The following is a 20,313-nucleotide window of genomic DNA, read 5'->3' on the forward strand; positions in this document are numbered from 1 at the left end:
GGGATAACCATTCCATGCCCATAATCATATTAAAATCCAACATATCAAGTAGTATAAGGTCAGCCCGGGTGTCCTTACTTTGAATAGTCACCAAAAAAAATCTAAATACCTGATCCACTAGTAAAAACTCACCTACCGAGGTCAAAACACGCAAAGGCAATGCTAAGGGCTCTAAACGCATACTCAACCGAGGAGAGAATTATGCAGATACATATGAAAAAGTAGAGCCTAGATCAAATAAAGTTGAGGCAGACCAGTGTCATAAAAGAATCGTACTTACAATCATATCATGTGATGTCTTAGTATAACATCCCCTAAAAACGTTGTATATGATGTTTCAATTTTCGCCTAAACATGATACAGCCTCTATATTTTGTGCATAACTTTTCATAGGAATATCCAAATTGAGTGATTCAAATTTTTGGGTAACCACAAGATCATTACCTACAACCTTTATGAAGACCATATTTTAAAATTCGGAGGTTAAGTAGGTCAAATAAATTAATGTTTGTAAGGTAGGATGGTATGACGGAAATGAGTGTTTATAGAAGAAAAATCATATCTCACTGTAGGTTTATCCAAATTGGTTGATTCTTTCAAGATATGAAATTAGACTTCCATATCTACAATTCTTATGAGACACCAAATCCTAATAAGGAATTTATCTTATTCAAACGCAGCTCCCAAAAAGAGTACTCTGTCAAAGATAACTCATTTCACCTACCATAGAAAGATCTAGATACATTTGACATCACTCATGACATAAATTGTCATCCATTTAACATCATCCATGACATCTATATATTCCACTAAATTTTCAGATTTTTTTTTATAATTATTTTATTTATTGTTAGGTCCCTCTTTCTCACCTATAAATACCCACCTTATTTCCTTATTTTATTCATCAAGCTTTCTCAAGCAAATCTTCTCTCTATACACTTCTTTACACATTCTCAAATATAGTTTTAGTTCTTAGTAGTGAAGAAATACTATTCTGGTGATTCATATACTCCAGGTAGTACACAAAACGTTCTGACGAGGAGAGAAGCTAGGACTCAAGAGTGTTCATTAAGTCTTTCGGTACCAACTAAAGCTTTGATCTCCAGGTATGTAAGGTTTCAATGAGAGTATTCCTTCCACTCTCATGTCTAAGTTATTTTGATTATATGATAAATTATATTTATTTTCTTTAAGCTCTATTCTAAGTTATGTGGGTATTTATCAATGGGCTCTTCCACGCATGTAGTCCAAAGATTCTTTCAATTAAGTCTCTTGATTTCAAGTAATATTTTTTTTGGTAATTCTTAGTTTTACTTAATAGTATGAATCATGGTTAAACTAATGATTATTGGTCTATTTTGATACAACATAATTTTATATGTATGAATTGATGGATTGCAAGTAATTTATTTATTTATATCTTTAAAGGTTCTTGAAATTCATGGTGGGTTATTTAAAGAATGATTTTTAATTAATGGATTTCAAAGTATTTATGTATATTTATTTACATACATATTTGCAAGTTGAAGTTATTTGAACCCACCTAGTTTTACTATGTTTTTAATAAAGTTTGACTTGAAAGCTTTGACTCCAAATAAATATTTATGAAAGCAATATCTATGATCAAAAAGGGAGTCTTATGAAATGAAATAATGATGAAATGATATGAATGATGGATTCTTTATGCAATAAGGACAATTCTTGCATATTTGAATTATCAAATGTTTTAATGAGCTATTCTACCGAATATGATGTTTTGAATTCTCAAGCTATATGTTATGACTATTTTTAAGTATTAAACTATTCCGTGGGATTGACTTAGCACCGAATGGTTCATTGAGGTGGGATTCGATAAGAGAATCCTAGTAGCAACCCCTTGTCTCATTAACTATGTGTCAACATAAGGAGCCCTTGTAGGCTTAGGCTAATGGATCCATAAATAGCCCTTAAAGTTAAAGTTAAAAAAAATGAATGAAGTTGACGGAGTTCTACTTAGCAAGTAGTCTCCCCGGCCAACGTAGGGGGTTATGTTGGATTCCATATAATAACTCGCATTGTCTTAAATGTCGGTTATGGTTAATTTCCCACAAAATGAATGTTTTAAAGGATATCTATATGATTTATTATGCATACATTAAATTATATTTTTAATGTTTCCTCAATGTTCATGCATCCTTACATACTTAGTATATTCAAAGTACTAACGCATACTCTTTTGCCTACATGATATCACCATGTAGGGATCGGTGCTCTTCATCATTCTCCTCCATGTGGCTAGTTGATATTCCATTGAAGACTACTTTTGGTGAGTTCCCATGTTCCGGGAACAATACTCCTTTATCTTTCTAGTTTATGATATGTTAAGATATTTTACTATGGAATTTCTTTTATTATGATTGAGGGTGAGCTAGGGACTTGTCTTAGCCCCATTAAATCTAATAGTTAGAGGTATTGTTGGACATATGTAAGTTGAAGATTTACTATTATGATTTCCGCTTGTTTATCATCATTACTTATGCAAGGCTAAAAGAATGCTAAGAGGCTTGATTGAGGTACTTTCGGGTACCTCATTCGCCATGTCACGTCTAGGCCCTAGGCTTGGGTCGTGACACTTAGCCTATGCTCTCGCTGAAGCTACATAGAAGTGGCCCTGAGCGCCTTTACCTCAAGCATAAACTTTTCCACCTGAACTGCCTCCCTAAGGACCTCTCTATGCACCTTGATGACCATCCCGATGGTCCTGACCTTATCCTCTGCCTCTAACCAGACGTACTGTTGCAAGAGATGGTTGAGCCACCTATAGAGCTGGTGCAGCTGCCCTATAAAAGAGGCACCCCTATACCAATGGTAAAGCTCCTCACAATCATAACAACTCTACGACGATCTGCTCATAACTAGAGGACGACCACCATGACTTGAAGGAGCCAACTATGAACCACCTCGACATGACTCAGACCGACACAAAAACCACATTGACAATGTTGGTCACCCTTCAAAGAATATAAAGAGACTTGAAATGGGAGGATGGACTGAACTTGTTGGAACCTCTAATAGGGCCCTATCATATGAGTCCCTAGGCCTAAAACGGGATCTGTTGTGGGTATCCTCCTGCCTAGTCCTCTTTTCATTACCTACATGGCCTCAGACAGAGATGCTCAAGTGTACGGGCATGGTCTACAATATCTATAAATTAACGGCCTGCTGAAACCATAAACTATGTCTCAATTCCCATCTGGAGTCTCAACCCTCCGACAAAGCACCAAACTCTCTCCTTCTAAGTAGGTAGATTCATAGTAGTATGACGGGAGAGCTCATGAAATATGGATTCTCTGATATGGTCATGGAACCTCAAAAATTGATCAAGAAACTAATATCTGATGCTCCATCAGATTAACCTAGCCAAGAAGGCCTCGAAGAACTCTATCCAAGAAATCGGTGGAGACCCAGCTGGCCTGGTCTCTAAGTGTGAACACTACTACTGTTTGGCAGGATCATCAAGATGATATACACTGAAGTTGTCTTTTCTCAACTCCACCAAAACTAAGATATATAGCTGCTTTCGGTATATAGTGAGGAACTCATGGGCATCCTCCTCAATTCCCAAAAAACCCTTAAAGGTGACAGTCTCAAAAATACCCAGAGCATATACTTCTCTCGTAGTGGCATAACATCATCCGAATCATCTAGCTAGCGGTAGTAGGTGTCGATGGTGGCTAAACCTTTGGAGCCATTGGTGCAAGCTGACACTATTATGCTGGCATTGCTGGGGCTAGTGGTATAGTTAGAGCGGGTGCCTGCTTCATGCCCCCAAGTACTATCAGTAGCTGGGGATCTACCTCTAGGCCCAAGTGCATCACCTCCGACCGCTCTACCGCACGTGCAAGCCATCATGTAAAAAAGTAGAACAAGTGAGATTACATGAAACGGATAAAGACAAATTGCACAAAAGTGATATAAAAGAGAAAAGATTCCTAACGACATCTAATAGCCTCCTGAAGTTAAGTTATGGACCTCTCTACAGGATTTTACTAGATGTAAGCTCTGTACAAATGAGACTAGTAAACATGGGGATTTGATACCAACTTTTCATGACTTGATTCCTCAAGTCATGATGACACCTACTATAATCCACCAGTAGTTAAGCCGACCCATATCTCGAAACTATAAGTAATTGGATTAAGGGTAGAAACTAAACAAGATTTAAACAACAACAGAATTAACAAGAAATACTGGAACCAAACCAAACATACATACAATAAAAGATTGGTCCTAGAACCTAGAAGTCACATATACAAAGATGTTACAAAACGAATACAAGTCGCAAAAATGGACCAAGAAAACAAGACTTGTCTTAAAAACAAAAGAATAGTCATAACATATATACAGAAGAAGATGGGTAAATCCAGGATGCCATGTACTTACCCTCGTCTCCGTGATGCAGGCTCAATCTCAATATTGGTAGCTGGTACTTAGACCTGCATCACGAAAATAGATGCAGAGTGTAGTATTTGTATCAAAACAACAGGTACCCAGTAGGCATCATAGGCCAAGTAAGCAGGAAAAGTAAAAATAATATGAAATGCTAGAATTTAAATACAATAAGAGACAAAGGGCGAAGTCTAAATGGAATGCACATGAGTGTACTAAAACACAAAAAAGAGATAACAATTAATTAAACCCAATCGGACCCCCAAAATCTTGGAGGGTACACTCGTGAGCAAGTTTAAGTAAACACGAACGAACTCCCATAAGCCTGATAGGTGCACAGAAGAGTTGAGGTCAATAATGAGAACTTGACAATATTTTCAAGATTACTACAACCTTCCACGAATTTGAACTAAAATAATACAGTACCTGAAAAGCTAAGGACTTGAGCCGAAGCGAAAGGAGTCAAGGACTTTAACTACGCTTGGGATAGCCGAGGAGTCTAACTAAGGCTAAAAATAGTAATGGACTCGAACTAAAACTACAAATAGACAAGGACTCTAACCAAGGCTGAAAATAGCTATAGACTCTAACCAAGACTGTAAATAGCGATGGACTCAATTTTGCTATATCAGTATATAAGGAACTAAGCTGTCTGAAGCGACGTCAGAGAGATTCTAAGGCCTAACGACTCCAAAATACGCAAGTCTATGGCAATCACTAGTCTAAGCATAGACTAAGGCCAAAACTGCTTCAATAATCATCACAATCCACAATTAAGGCACACCACTAGGAATAGATGATCAAATACACAACCTACATGCTTTCACTACCCGAAATAACTAAAAAGTCCTACACATGGATTCTATGAGATAAACATGATCAACTACCAACTCACCCTCAAATTCATAAAAATCAACATACATTTACATATTCATGCACAGTCTAAGGAGAGGGAAGTCGTAGCATACCTTTAAGCCGATTGGGCATGATCCAAATCAAGTTATCAGAGCTTTTCCCTTCTGTACGGTAATAGAACGCTGCCACGCTATTAAAAATAGAGCCACAACGTTATTATGATCATTTAGACACTAAAATTATTTTTAAAAAAGACAAATCAATTTTGAAGTTTAAAATAGGAATGTGGGACCCACGCCAAAGTTCGTCAATTGACTCTGTAAAAAGGTCCTAATTAGCTCCCCAAATATTTATCCCAAAATGAAACACAATTCAGTGCTTGGAACAACCAAAAACTGAGACATGCAATTTTCACCACTAAAGCTAAGAAAGTTCAACCCTGCTAGCAACTGGATAGCAAAATTTACCTTAAATGAAGGTTCTCCAACACTTTTTGAATACTCCAACACGATTCCACAATAATTTCCAATATCTCGGACTTTGAATTACCAAAATCAAACTTAAAACAAAAGATAAATCAACTTCTAATGTTTTGGAAATGAGTTGAATCATATCTCTAGTCTTAATTAAAATAACAGAGAACTTCTCTCTGCGAACGCCACTACAGTATCCCACAAACACGAAGAGGGGATCCCAGATCTCTCTGAATGTAGAGGATCCTCTGCGAAAGCAGAAAGGAATAGTACAAGCCTCCATGAACACGGAAGGCAATGATCCATCTCTCCGCGAACGTGGATAGGACTCTGTGAACGCAGAGATCAGTTCATCTGGCCTTCATGAATGCAACCCACTTCCTGCAAATGCGAAGGGTAAAAGTGTTTTGCATCATCATCTACTACAACAGCTTATTTTGCCAAATTCAAAGTATCCAATGGGGTGCTCGAAATACATTTGGAACCCCGTATGCGCAAAATGACTATGCTACCTCATCATAATCAACATTATGAAATCAATGCCATAATTATAATTTCAATACAAGATCTTCTCGATAAAAATTTGAGCCCCATACCCAAGTGTTATTTTTAGCCGATTCCACAAAGGGCCTCGAGATTAGACCATAAGCCTCGAGAAGCACACGAAAGGACATTGTAGACCAAACTCGATATTTTGAAGATAATCGCGCTGATAGAATTTTCATCCGAGCGAATTTTCTAAGAATGTTGACCAAGGTCAAACTTAGCCCAAATTTTAAAGGCTAAATCGCCTAATGGTTCAGACTTGCATGAAAGCCTCAAGGCTCGAGCTGACAATGCCACTAGTCTAAAATGACAATTTTGGAGCTGGTGAAATCGATAGAATTCCATTCTGAAGTCTTTTACCTGACGTTTTGACCAAAGTCAATTATTTAAGTTTTGAAAGCTTCAAAGTATGGGAAATGTGCATAAATCCCAAACAAACGACCAGGCAGCTAAACAATCAATGTCAGGAAGTCATAAATGACTTTGGGTCGCTGTAGGAATGCTCTAAATGACGAAAAGAATGCATTAACACAGAAATGACCTGGAGTGTCATTACACTATGATCCACTTTTGGGACTTGTATCCATTTTGTAGTTGCTTTGTACATGTGACTTTCAGGTTATATGAGGGATCTTTTAGTGTGTATATATTTTTGGCTTGCTTTCCCTTGTTCTTTTGAAATTTTTGTGAATGGTTAAATTTCTGGTTTAGTTCTACCCTTAATCCCATTACTTGCAGTTCCAGAATATGGGTCGACTTACCTATTAATGGGATATAGTGTCATCATGACGCGAGAAATCTATTCGTGATTTTAATTAAGGATTGCTTTGAACAGCATCTTGTAATTGAATTTGAGTGTATCTGAATGTAGTTGTATAATTTTATCTGTTTGTATAGTCAAATATTTATTTGGTTGACATTATATTAGTGTAATTTTGGGTAGTAATTAGACTTTTAAATTCTCCGTCAATAAGAAAATAGTAACAATTACATGGTATGATTATCGAAGGACTATGTTACACTTGTAACTACTACTCTCAGCTAGAGGCACTAAACTACTACATTTACTCTCTTTAAAACTCTTTTTGTACTAACGTTGATATTATATTGACTAATGGCTTTTCTTTTGGTGTCTGTTGTCTGGTATAATAAAAATTATACATTTTAATTTTTCCAAAATACATATAACTATGTACTATGAGTCTGCATGAATAGTCAATTAAAAGAAGCTTATACGTACCAAGTATTGAAATTGATTTTATGAATAAATAGCTATGTGTTTGAATAGAAGTGTTGAAGTTAATATTAAGCAGTTAATATGTTCGCTAAAAAGGGGTTGATGAGCACTTTTTCAGTTAAAATGGCGAAAATGTCCCACAAAAAATATATATTTAAAAATAATTTGCATAAAAATAGACGAATAACAAACACAACAAAAATAAGATTTAGCTAAAAACAAATTTGGTAGCTTAATAATAAAATATATCGCTAATTCTATTTAACGATATATTATCATAAAAATGTGTTAGCTATGAGCGGATTAGCAATGGATTAACAAAAAAGTTTGTAGCTAATTTCTTTTTCTTTTTCTAGTGAAAAACAGAATACAGATATAGTTAGGATTTAGAAGTGAGTAGTCAAACACCCTCGAGCACTAAATAAAAATGTGTGCAGTTAGCTTTTGAAAAATACAATATTATATTATTTTATTACATACACAACTTAAATCTTTTGAGTTAAATAATATCCATTTTGAAACTTATGTAAAATAAAAGGGACGTAATTTAAATTAGAAGAAGTTGAATAGTAAAATCATAACTTTCTCCCTCTAATTACAAGAATCTGCATAAGCCAAAAAATATATATAAAGCCCATCTCCTACTTAGTTTTCTTTCAAAGATTGAGCAAATAATTCGGTTTCATTCACTGAAAGAAAAAAGTCAAACACTTCTCTAAGAATTTTTAATGGAGAATCTACCGGAGTCACCATTTTCAGAATCCACTTTGACATCATCATTATCATCGCTATCGTTGTGCAACATTTCTTCTTCTCCTTCTTCTCATGTGGATACACAACAAAAGTCTCTTGACTTAGATGCTCTCACTCCAAATCAGTTGGTTGTATTACTTCATGATGGTAATCTTCGTGAAGAGGTCATGTATCAACTCATCAAGGTACATGGCATGTTTTAGATGCATTTTTTTTAATTCTATATGTACATTTTTATTTATTTATTTGTATACATTTGCTGTTCGTGTTAGTTTCTATATATGTGTTTGTTATGCATTTTTGTCTTGTACATGGTAGTCATTCGGTGCGTAAGATACATGAGAGGCAAAGAAATTTATCGATCACTTTTTTATATGCTATTTTAGAATAATTTTAAATTTCACATTGAATGAGCTTTTGCTAGCAGTTAATTTTGTAGAATCTCTCGTGATATGATTATTTTTCTTTTTCTATATATTATTACCAAAAATGGACATGATGTAGGATTCAATATGACCTCAACTCAGCCTTTTATTTGAAAATATATTTGTAAAGTGTTAGCATATATAAGCCCTAATTAAGCGGGCCGTGAGATAGCCCAAGGGTAAGCATTTTATTAATTTTAAAAAAAGAAATATATTTAATTTTGTCGATAATCACAGTAATGTCATTTCTATGACTCTTGACAGATTCTTAATGCAATGCTTGAGTAACATGAACAAAATCATCTATTTTATTTTCAATAAAAAGACTCTTTTATTGTTGTAAGAATGATGAGTACAAGTACTTTTGGGGATTTTAAGCTATACAAGTAAAATCATAAAGTTAATTTATCACTATTAGGGAATTCCCATTTACTAAACATACTTTTATTTATCAATTGTGTACAAAGGAAGAAATAGTACTTCAATTTTCTCAATTTTAGGCTCCAGTAACTTTATTAAAACGCTTCATTGACAATCATTAAATAGTTTGAAGCTTTGAAATCAAAGTGATTTTTTGCGAAATTGTTAGTTAATTAATATGAGTTGGTTTTTATTGAAATTTCATATTGAAACGTGAAGAGGAAGACATTAATTGTATACAATACAAAACAAATTCAACAAGTAAAATAATACAACAATAAAATTGTATGCAAATAATATATATATGTTATATGTTTTGACTGAACTCGTAGGCAACAAAAAATTGTATGCAAGTTGTATGTACGTTGATCAGATTCTATACGATAAAAAGTTATATACATTGTATGTAAATAGAATGTGTTGACCAAATTTGTAAAACTTTGTTAAAAAAACTCTTACTATTTTCGAAATCTCCAAAATATTACTGAATCGAATAAAGACTGTCCGATTTCTTCACATAAATAAATTTCTCCTTTTTGTTTGACCTTATAGGTCAGCCTAATCTACCAAGTTGGTGGACTTGTTGATTCGAAGTAAAAGCCTCAGTTTTAAATAAGCTAAAGATATCTTAATCTAACATCCAATTAGTGAGTTGTGTGACTCACTAATTGAGCGGAAGTGCACAAATAACCAATTTGAGGACCCCTAAATAATGCATAGGTGAAGCTTGGTTTTGATAAGTCTAGTCACTTCAAATTCAATTTCAAACTCACCAATCTTAAATTTTGAAAAACATTATAGCATAAAAGTTTGCACAAAATGTCCTAAAATATTCATATAAAGTTACATTTTTTGTCTGAAGTTTTACTTAAATATCTAAAATTAGCTACAATTCTTTTGTTCTTCAACTTCATGTTTTGATCCAACCCTCCTTAAATTGATCCCAAAGACTTCCCCCAACACAAAACCAAGCACCAAGTAAATATAAATTATCTATCATAAACTGGAAAAAAAAACATTTTCTTCACGGTGATCAAATCATTTTCAAAATTGGAAACATATCAAATTTATATATAACACAGATAATAGAGAAAATTCTAAATTACTTGTTTGGCCAAGCTTCCTTGGTCAGAATTGCTTTTTTTATTTAAATAAAAATACTTGTTCTAGAGAATTGATGTGCTTGGTCAAGTTCAGTGTAGTCAAAGGAACGCTTAAGCTCTGAAGCGAGGCTCAAAACGTGTTGAGCGCTTCACCTCACTTTATATATGCTTCAGTGTTGTCATCAAGGTTTTAAGGCAAACTTTTTCTTGCCAATGAGCCTCTTCTGAAGAAGTGACACTAAACAATCGATATTTCATTTTATCAGTTTTTTTTCAATTTCTTTGGTAATATATTTGCCGTTCATGTTTATAATTATTAGTCTTGGACTAAACATATATATCGATAATTTTTGTCCCTTTGCGCCTTTTCATTAAAGCTCACGCTTTATTTGCACTTTGCGCTTAAAGCCTGTCACGACCCAAACACGGGTGTGATGACACTCATCTCAACCCACCGAGACAAGTCAGCCTAATCCTCAACGGAAAGTAGATGTTGAAGAAAAGGAAATAAATCACAATTTAACTTAACCGAAAACATGTAAAACAAACTCAAACTCCCCTAAGATTGGTTGTCATGTGTACAAGCCACTAATACATTAACAAAGTACGAAAGAAAAATACAATCACAATGTCTTTGTCTCTAGAATAGGACTAAAACATATTAAAAGAGTAAGAGGTGTCCGCTAGATGGATATAACAGCTACCTCAACACTCGAGATGATAGCCTCGGAAGTAGTAGGAAAAACTAGGAGACCAAGCAGGTCCGGGCTCACAACCTACACAAGTGTAGAACCAAGAGGTGAGTACCAAACAACACGGTACTCAGCAAGTGGATAACTAAAACTAAGCAAAGCTTAATAGATACAAGTACTCCTATCATCCCAATCGAACCTCCTTAACTACAACCTGCATAAAACCATCCCAACTCTACACTCTACACTCTAGACTCTACACAATAATAATAATAATACAGTCCACGAATACTCATCAGTAGTCTCATCAAGTGAATCATATCAAGTCAATTTCAACATATACAAAGCAATAAATGGTAAACACGAATTCAAAAATATCAATAAAATGTGATGCAATGCAATGAGATGATGCATATATGTCCTATTAGTACACATCCGCTGAATTACAGTCCGGAACCCATGAGGGACATTTATTTCCATGTTACCTGCCACGGAGCATGTGGCCCATCCCCTCGATATACATATCCTATCACGGAGTGTGTGGCCCGACCCCTTTGTTTCATAATACCTTCCACGGAGCGTGTGGTCCGACCCCTTTGTTTCATATCATTTTCAATCTCAGCACATTATGTCAAAACTAATGCAATTAACTCATGGTAATATGATTTATGATAATAACATGACAACAACAATAATTTTTCCTATCTCATATCAACATAGTCGTTTCACATGTCCAAAATAAATTTATAATCACAACATATAAATTTCACCAATATATGTCATTAGATCACCATTTTATACCCCTCATCTTTATTTTTAAGGCCAACCATACAGTCAATAACCCAGTCCAATTCTCATTACTCTTCAGTACACATAACACGGAAATACAAGCAACTACAAGCTTAAACTGAGGTTTAGAAATTCACTTGCCTCAAATAATCAAGCAATTACTCTGACACCTGAGCCTTCCCCTTCGCTGGATTTCCAAATCAATGTAATCTAATCAAATGAATAATCACCATAAGATTTCGGAATTGACAACATTCATATCACTATATCTCTAGCCTAGACCCCAAAACTTATCCAAATTTATACTCAAGTTCCTAATCTTGGTGCCACTTGACATGCCAACTCTCATATTTTTTCGAATTTCAATACTAGGGTTAAGTTTCGATTCCTCCAAATAATATAAATCTAATGGTGTTTATATAATACAATAAACCTAATAACATATACTAACATATCAAAACTTGAGCCATGTAGTAACCACTAAAGAAAAATATTCCAAAATCAATCAACTAATTTCGAACTAGTGACGTTAATCAGGAAAACAGAGTGCACGCCTTATTCTAATCTACAATTTATAAATTTGATGTCTTCTCCAATCCTCACCGCATCATTACACTATAATATTAGACCTCAAATTACTAGCCATAATTAAGCCATACCTTCTATCCAACAAACTGATATTGACCTCCTTCACAAAATGCTACCAATTTGTCTTTTAAAATATATTTTTTCATTCAATAGCAATCAGTAGCAAGGCAAAAGACACGTGCATTGATATTAGTTTAGTATGATAATTTCTTTTCACTTTATAAAGTCATTGAAAAGAAAAAGTAGCATACCAATTAGTGAAGTGCACTATTCATTGTTGAAAATCCAAAATTCTTTTACTTGTATAAACCTCCGTATTCTCTTCTTCGTCGTGAAAATTGGATGATGCCGCTGAACAGATTTATGTTTTGTTCCTATCTTTTTTTGTCATTAATTATGTACTAAGGTAACAAACCCTACTAACCTATTTTAATAAATATAAGAAAAGTGGTATAGGGTATTAGATAAATTATCGATTTAGCCCACCAACTAATTAATTATCTAAAAATCACCTGTCAACTAATTAACTGTAATTATCGAATAGTCCAAAATTCCCAATTTAAATATACGAAAGGGATATTTTATGAAAGAAGGAGGACTCATACTCGAAATGGCCTAACGGATCATTATAAAGCCCCAATAAATCTTAGAGTTTTTTTGCGCTTTTTGCCTTTGATAACACTGGTCAGGCTATTAGGTAAAAATTAAGTATTATTGAGCAAACACAGAGCTCTTTTTCTCAAGCTAAAAAACATTTTTGTCCAAAAAACACTTTAGAAATTTAGTAAAACAAAATTTGTTGTTTCAATATTGACAAAAGTGCTTTACAAATTGATTAGCTAAACACAACTATTACTCTTTGAAAATACTAATTTGATAAGCATGTCCGACAAAAACACTTTTCAAATTAAGCAAATTTTAAATGTTTGGCAAAACATACTATTACTCCTTTTATTGTACCTTGTGAAAGTGCTTTTAATTGTCAGACTCTGAGTTTTGTTATATATTTCAGAAGCGAGATACATGCGAAGATCTAGCTTTGCTGCTGTGGAAGACCTTCAATGCAGTTTACATGCTTTTGTTGGTATACCTCTTTTAATTTTTACGGATCTATATATTGTTCGATAATTTTAAATTAATTTTTTTATAGTTTATGTTTGAATTTTGTGAACTCTCATCTAAAAGTTTAAGATGTTGTAGAGAGAACATGTTTGATACCATACATGTTAAATTATGTGACAATCTAGTTGGAAACATATCAAACACCTCACATTTTGATGTGCAAGAAGTTGTCAATGTCGAATAATGTTTCTCTTATGAATTTCAGGAAGTTATATCAGTGTATCGAAAGTTGTCACCCTCAATGTTATCTATGAAGGAGTCAACTCGAGCATGTAATGCTATTGCTTTGTTTCAGGTTAGTAATATCTAATCAAACAAGTGTATTTTCCCTTGTTGGTTAACTTAAATTATGGCGTGACATGTGTTATAGTCGTATACATATGCATCAATGACTATACTTTCTCCTATTGAAATAACAAAAGGCACTAGTAAATTATGTCTTTCACAGGGCACCTCTTTTATGCACTTTATGCTACAATTTTTAATTTGTGGAATCGCTAGAAATCTGTAATATAGGAAAATTTGAGATGTGATATTTTTATGTTCTTGACTTCTAGGCATCAAAGTGAAATACATTAGAGACACATTTAATTTTGTTTAAGAAGAGCCGTCATGAATGAATTTTCGATATCGTGTGATTACTTATTTCTTGACACCATTTTCCTGCCAATTTGTTATATGTATTTGGCCTTACTCCTTTATGGCTATATTCTATAGGTTTTGGCCAAAAATCCAGAAACAAGAAGGGAGCTCATAGAAGGTAATGTCAGTTCTTGAAATGAAAATTAGGCCTTGGCCAAATAACTTGTAAGGGTGAATCAAGTTTCTGTACGTGTACGAGTATAGGAAGATTTAGTTGAATAGGTTTCAAAAGGAATGGAAGAGAAAATTTGTTCTTTCCACTGCAGTTTTTTTTTCTTCATATTTTCAATCTTTCATAAAAGTAAATTCTATTTCAGTATCATTTTTGCGGTAACAATGCAAATCATGTCTGCAAAATCATTTGCAATGAATTATATGTCCTTTTAATGCTCCAGTTTACCTCAAACTCTAACTTTGTGCCTTTAAGAAATGTTTTTACTGTTATGTGAAAAAGAGTTAACTCTTCTAGTAACTTCTCTTTGCAGCTAAAATACCATGTTATTTTTACCCATTTCTCAAGCCTAGCGGAGATGACAAGCCTTTGGAGTATTTGAGGCTCACCAGCTTGGCTGTTCTCGGTGCACTAACAAAGGTATTCTTCCATTTGAACAAATATGCACATGCTCTCTGCACTGATGTCACTATATTTATTTCATAAACAAATAATTGTACTTTACCGTTTACATGTGCCAGAGAATCTCATACATCTCTGATTAAATCATAAATCGGAAGATCAAATGTGTCTCATCCATAAGAAAAGTAAAAGTTACTTTTCTTACTTTTCATTTTCAAATATAACTATTCTTGTTTTTGTTTTTCTTCCTTTGGTGCTTATTCACGTTAGTTTTATCAGTGATAAACTTTAAAAATGCTTCTTTGGGTAGAGTAATCAAAGTAACCGCTGATTGTTTGATAAAAAGGATTGAACTAAAGAAAATATACTCTTTTTCCATCCTCTTTAAATTTGGAAAACAAAATAGTAAGTACAAAAAAAGTAATAACCCCTAGTAGAGATTTTGGTCGTTCAAGTTTGATTGTGTCGTACATCTATAATTTGAATTAAGTTTATTGTTGGACAAAAAAAAGATGTTACCCTGATAGGAAATAGTGTACATTTGAAGTATTATTCTAATTTTTGAAAATGCTACTTCTTGATTCTGATATTTTATTTGCTGGTGCAGTTTAATGATCCATATGGACCAAAGGTCCTTCATTTTTTCTTGGAAACGGGAGTGGTTCCTTTGTGCCTAGAGTGCATGGATCTATGCGATGAACTGTCACAGAAGGTTAGCCTGCTATTAACTGATTTTAGGCTTAGAAGTTATGAGTTTCTATCCACCCACTTTCTTTAGAGTGATTCTGTGGTAACCACAAAATGATGTATTTTAGTTTTATTTTTTCATCGAAAGAATGTATCTATATTGCCTATATATACATGCATTTTGAAGGAGAATTTTGAATAGTTCAAAAGTTCATGGGACTAAGCCAAATTTTATTAAGAGATATTAAAAATATAAAGAAGTAAACATATTGTAATTATGCGGCAACTAGTGTTGATGAACTCCCTTGGCTCTGCCCTGCATGAATCTACTCTATATGGTATACCAAGTGCTAAAACATCCATGAGAAGAACGCTAGCAAACCTTTTCAGGATAAACGGAGCACGTGGTCATTAGAAATGGAGAAAAGGGTAATTGTGATATGTTTATCACTCCTGATTTTCCATTCTGTTTTATAAGTAGTATTTCTCAATGACTTTTTTGGTTTATGGTAATATGTTGTTTCCTAAATCTTTTATGAAATGAATTTTATTCCTCCACAGGTTGCAACCCTCATAGTTATGAAAATGCTGATGCAAGAGAAGGGAATGACCTATTGTTGTGCTCCGCCTGAGCGCTTCTTCTCAATAGTGCAGGTCTTGCATCGAGTGGTACAGAAACTTATTGAAAAACCTTGTTCGCTCCATCTAATGTATGTGGTACAATGTTATCTAAGTCTGTCAGATGTATTAAAGTTTATCGGGTAAACATTCATGCCCTTTCTTCTCGAATTTTATAATTGTGATTTTCTCTATAAGTATCAACTATATCTCTCTTGGATTTATTGTTTGATCCACCTTCATAATGCAGTCCATGTGATTCATTCATACGCCAAGTTCCTCCTCAGCTATTTGACAACACCTTTAAGGACATTCTTCGTGTGAGTTCAACTGCTCTCTTTTACTGTTAAATAAAACTAGTTTTTTTACTAGAGTTATAAATAGTTCTTTTAGTGACTTTATTCTTACAAAAAATAATATTGTTACTCCTAATAAACCTCTTTATGCAATCATTCATTGGAACACAAGGTTAAAATCTTTCCTCTTTTATATGTAGCAATTCTACTATTTTTAGAATACCTTAAATTTGTCGTTTTTACATAGATCTTTTCAACTATTGTCACAACTTCATGTCTATAATGGTAAACTTTTGTCTATGCCTTTGTAGGATGACCACGAAACTTCGTGGATGTTGCAGGTCTTACATTTCAATACTTATGGATGTCTATTTACCGCCGATCGAAGATAGTAACAAGATTGCAATGCAGGATAAAACAATTTCAAAAAATTAAGGGAAAGAGTGAACTTGTTATGTAGGAAAGAACAACAAACAATGACCTGAGTAGCTTTTGAACTAATATTTCAACTGTTGAAACTTATGCTTTTGCTTTGTTGTGTACTGAATTGTAGCTTTGTTCAGCTGCAGTAAATTTATCTGTCATTGCTTTTTTTTTACAATACAATTTGGTCTTTGAGAGAATGTTTTTTTTTGTGTTTTCTTTGTTTTATATTTATTTTGGTAGAACTCATCGATAGCCCCTAATATCGGCATCATTTTCACTTACACATCTCAACTCGACTTTATTCATTTTAAATTTTAAACACCTAATCATGTAAGGTTTCATTGTGCCATTGTGTAATACATTCAAAATCAGCTATGAAGGATTCTTTGTCACGCCCCGGGAGGGTACCTTAGGTGTGACCGGCACTTGAAAGCCATTTCTGGCCTCCAAGCGAACCACCTGGTTCATTCACACTTTAATTCATTCACATTCGACCAGCGGAAGACTCAATCATAGGAATACTATCCATAATATAGAGCCAAAGGCAAAACAACTATCAAATCAATAACAAGATAGAATAAAACAAGACAAAATGAACAATACAACATTTCCAAACTCTAGTCTATGAAGCCTCTATCAATAATCTAGGAGGTGCCGATGACAAACCCATGGATACCAACAATAAAAATAAAAGAGATAAAACAATGCTATAAAGATAATCTCAACATCCTCGAGAGACTAGGAGGACTCACCAACCAGCGGAAAGTGGGGAGATGTTCAATGGTGCATCGGTTGATGATCTCTAGTACCTGTCTCTGCATCATGAAACGATGCAGGCCAAATGGCATTAGTAGGTGGAATGTACGAGTATATAAAATGGTCGAATGAAACAAACACCAAGGAAGAATCAAATCAACTCGGAACCTCAACTCAAGAGAAATAACAACTCAATTAAGTTCCCTAAGTCTAAATAAGAATATGGTTTAGACGGGACCAATCGCATATCATTCAACTCAATCCTACTTAGAGTACTATCAAGACCTATATGGGAGTTTTCCTTATCCGACAACCATCACTTATGAGCCAGTGATAGTAAAACAAACCGACGTTGTTGTTGCATCCATTCATACTTTGCTAGGGTATGAATGAATAAACCAATCATGGATCCAATCCAACCAAGTCCTATAATGTCAGGACAATAAATTTGGGGAAGCATCCGACTTTAACGATTACATCCCCTCCTACGTTTGGTGACGTAGTTATTGGATTTGAGTTATTACTTACTCTTACCCAATTCGGTACTCGATACTCCTCCCAAGACTCAATTCTCATAAAACTCCATCCAATCAACTCAATCAAATCATATCGACAAGTCTCATTTACAACCTTGTCAACTCATCAACTCTATCACAATCAAACCTCTCCCAATCATACAATCGGATCAATCCCAATCATATCTTTTGATATTAGCTTAAATATGTATTTACAACAACATACAAACCTATCCAATCGTTCCTCTATTCATTTAACAAATCTTTTGGGACTCATCATAACTCCAAGGTTTTAAAACAACAATTCAAGATAAACAACATATTTAAGAAAATTAACATTATTTATCATAATCAACATAGTCAAGAAATTAACAACATAAGTTCGACCTCTCATCTCAATCAACTCATAACAACATGAAGCACATAACTTTCTTGACTCTACAACATCCACATAATAGAAATTAGGGTAATAGATGAAAAGTATCTATTTGGACCTAACTCTATCAATAAACTTTATTCTTATGGACAATAAATCTCAAAAAAGATGTAGAACACATGGGTGGACTCAACCCATGCTTTGAATAGCCTTACATACCTTAGTGAAGCCTTGAAGAAAACCTTAATGTTGGGTCTTCAATGGAAAGCTTGAATCTTTGAAGCTCTTGAAACAATCCTTGTTAGAAATGGAGAAGAAGAGGAAGAGAGGGAAATTTCTAGGGCTTTTAGAGAGAGAGAGGGACTAAAAAAGCCCAAAAACGTTCAAGGCTGATGTATATATAATTTGGAAAATACCCAAATTGCCCTTGCTCCAAAAATCTGGAAAATAGGCTAAAACGCTTCTGGAGGGATATTGGCGCGTCGCGCCCTTACAGCAGAGACAGGCTATAACAATATTAATACTAGTAAGGACCAATGTATTGAGGACTAAGCTCCAAGGCTAACTCCAATTCATAAGCGACACTCCCTATCCTCCTCACAACCTGGTAAGGACCAATGTATTGAGGACTAAGCTTTCCCTTCCTTCCAAACCTCATGACGCCCTTCGTGGGTGACAGTTTCAAGTATACCTAATCATCCACCTCAAACTCTAAGTCTCTCTTCCTCATATCAGCATAGGATTTTTAACGGCTTTGGGTTGTCTTTAGCCTATCTTGAATAACCCTAACCTTCTCCATGGCTTGGTGAACAAAATTAGGCCTAATCAACTCAGCTTCACCAACTTCAAACCACCCAATCGGTGACCTACACCTCCTCCCATACAAAACTTCATAAGGAGCCATTTGAATGCTTGCATGGTATCTATTATTATATGTAAACTCTATGAGAGGTAAGTGATCATCCCAATTTCCTTTGAAGTCAAGTACACATTCCCTCAACATATCCTCCAACGTCTGGATGGTGTGCTCTATTTGGCTATCTGTCTGGGAATGAAAGGTCGTACTAAGGTTCACCTTTGAACCTAGTCCCTTCTAAAAAGATCTCCAAAATTGGGAAGTGAATTGTGCTCCTCAGTTTGAGATGATAGACAGGGGAACCCCGTGCAATCTAACGATCTATGGAATGTATAATTTTGCATAATCTTCTGCAATGTCAGTAGTCCTAACTGCCAAGAAATGAGCTAATTTTGTCATTCTATCCATAATTACCCAAATCGAATCATGTTTCTTTCGGGACCTCGGCAAACCTGTAATAAAGTCCATGTTGATCATTTCCCACTTCCATTCCGGAATTTCTATGTTTTGAGCTAATCCACATGGCCTTTGATGCTCAACTTTAACCTGTTGGCAATTCGGGCACTTGGAAACAAATTCCGCGATATCCCTCTTCATTCCACTCCACCAATAAACTTTCCTCAAGTCACGGTACATCTTTGTAGAGCTAGGATGAATAGAGTATCTGTAACTATGCGCTTCGTCCATAATCCTCTCTCAAACATTATCAACATCTGGTACACATAATCTATTTTGGTACCTCAACACACCATCTCCCCCTTTGGTGAAAACCATCACCTCTTATTTATGAACAACTTCCTTCAGTTGGAGAAGGATGGGATCTTGGTCTTGCTTCTCTTTACATCTATCAAAAGTGAGGATGCAGACCCATCCTGAACATTAACTCCACTTCCATTGTTCTTTTAAAGATGAACTCCCAATCGAGCTAGTCTATGTACCTCTTTAGCTAATTCTTTCATCCCCTCCTTTATATGGGTAGTGCTACCCATAGACAACCTGCTAAGAGTATCAGCAATAACGTTAGCTTTACCTGGATGGTAGAGGATGCTCATAACATAGTCTTTGAGTAGCTCGAGTCATCTCCTCTACCTCAGATTGAGTCCTTCTGGCTGAAGATGTATTGTAAACTCTTATGA

General features: G+C 34.7%; 1 pseudogene; it reads left to right on the forward strand.

The window, feature by feature from the left end:
- Positions 1 to 8,267: 8,267 nt before the first annotated feature.
- On the forward strand, positions 8,268 to 16,806 carry LOC129893383 (cell differentiation protein rcd1-like; annotated as a pseudogene).
- The last annotated feature ends 3,507 nt before the right edge of the window (positions 16,807 to 20,313 follow it).

The sequence above is a fragment of the Solanum dulcamara genome, chromosome 6, assembly GCF_947179165.1.
Source record: "Solanum dulcamara chromosome 6, daSolDulc1.2, whole genome shotgun sequence".
In the NCBI taxonomy this organism is placed as follows: domain Eukaryota; kingdom Viridiplantae; phylum Streptophyta; class Magnoliopsida; order Solanales; family Solanaceae; genus Solanum; species Solanum dulcamara.